The sequence below is a fragment of the Giraffa tippelskirchi genome, chromosome 5 (genome assembly GCF_054371585.1).
Source record: "Giraffa tippelskirchi isolate mGirTip1 chromosome 5, T2T-mGirTip1v1.2.pri, whole genome shotgun sequence".
Classification (NCBI taxonomy): Eukaryota; Metazoa; Chordata; class Mammalia; order Artiodactyla; family Giraffidae; genus Giraffa; species Giraffa tippelskirchi.
The window spans coordinates 114843118-114845022 of NC_137279.1; the positions used below are offsets into that span (position 1 = coordinate 114843118).

Sequence of the window (1905 nt, forward strand, 5' to 3'; positions counted from 1 at the left end):
TGATCCACACAGCCAAAGGCTTTGGCATAGTCAATAAAGCAGAAATAGATGTTTTTCTGGTACTCTCTTGCTTTTTTGATGATCCAGCGGATATTGGCAATTTGATCTCTGGTTCCTCTGCCTTTTCTAAAACCAGCTTGAACATCTGGAAGGTCAAAGTTCACGTATTGCTGAAGCCTGGCTTGGAGAATTTTGAACATCACTTTACTAGTGTGTGAGATGAGTGCAATTGTGCAGTAGTTTGAGCATTCTTTGGCATTGCCTTTTTTTGGGGTTGGAATGAAAACTGACATTTTCCAGTCCTGTGGCCACTGCTGAGTTTTCCAAATTTGCTGAGATATTGAGTGCAGCACTTTCACAGCATTATCTTTTAGGATTTGAAATAGCTCAACTGGATTTCCATCACCTCCACTAGCTTTGTTCATAGTGATGCTTCCTAAGGCCCACTTGACTTCACATTCCAGGATGTCTGGTTCTCGGTGAGTGAGCACAGCATCATGATTATCTGGGTCATGAAGATCTTTTTTGTACAGTTCTTCTGTGTATTCTTGCCACCTCTTCTTAATATCTTCTGCTTCTTTTAGGTCCATCCCATTTCTGTCCTTTATTGTGCCCAGCTTTGCATGAAACGTTCCCTTGGTATCTCTAATTTTCTTGAAGAGATCTGAAGTTTTTCCCATTCTATTGTTTTCCTCTATTTCTTTGCATTGATTGCTGAGGAAGGCTTTTTTCTTATCTCCGGTTGCTATTCTTTGGAACTCTGCATTCAAATGGGTATATCTTTCCTTTTCTCCTTTGCTTTTCGCTTCTCTTCTTCTCGGGCTTCCCTGGTAGCTCAGATGGTAAAGCGTCTGCCTACAATGCAGGAGACCTGGGTTCGATCCCTGGGTTGGGAAGATCCCCTGGAGAAGGAAATGGCAACCCACTCCAGTATTCTTGCCTGGAGAATTCCATGGACCAAGGAGCCTGGTGGGCTACAGTCCATGGGGTCGCAAAGAGTCGGACACGATTGTGCAACTTCACTTCACTTCTCTTCTTCTCACAGCATCAGAGGGCAGAGAGACTGAAACCACGATCACAGACAACTAGCCAATCTGTTCACATGGACCACAGCCTTTTCTAACTCATTGAAACTAAGGCATGCCGTGTGGGGCCACCCAAGATGGACAGGTCATGGTGGAGAGGCCTGACAGAATGTGGTCCACCAGAGAAGGGAATGGCAAACCACTTCAGTATTCTTGCCTTGAGGACCCCATGAATAGTATGAAAAGGCACAAATATAGGACACTGAAAGATGAACTTCCCAGGTCGGTAGGTGCCCAATATGCTACTGGAGATCAGTGGAAAAAAAGCTCCAGAAAGAATGAAGGCATGGAGCCAAAGCAAAAACAACACCTAGTGGTGGATATGACTGGTGATATAAGCAATGTCCGATGCTGTAAAGAGCAATATTGCATAGGAACCTGGAATGTTCAGTCCATGAATCAAGGCAAATTGGATGTGGTCCAACAGGAGATGGCAAGAGTGAATGTCGACATTCCAGGAATCAGTGAACTAAGATGGACTGGAATGGGTGTATTTAACTCAGATGACATTATTTCTACTACTATGGGCAGGAATCCCTTAGAAGAAATGGAGTAGCCATCATGGTCAACAAAAGAGTCCAAAATGCAGTACTTGGATGCAATCTCAAAAACAATAGAATGATCTCTGTTGATTTCCAAGGCAAACCATTCAATATCACAGTAATCCAAGTCTATGCTCCAACCAGTAACACTGAAGAAGCTGAAGTTGAACGGTTCTATGAAGACCTACAAGACCTTTTAGAACTAACACCCAAAAAAAGATGTCTTTTTCATTATAGGGGACTGGAATGCAAAAGTAGGAAGTCAAGAAACACCTGGA

General features: G+C 43.3%; 1 non-coding gene across 1 annotated transcript; it reads left to right on the forward strand.

The window, feature by feature from the left end:
• Positions 1 to 824: 824 nt before the first annotated feature.
• On the forward strand, positions 825 to 896 carry TRNAC-ACA (transfer RNA cysteine (anticodon ACA)). Its single transcript has one exon. It is a non-coding gene; the product is annotated as a tRNA-Cys (tRNA).
• Positions 897 to 1905: the final 1009 nt, after the last annotated feature.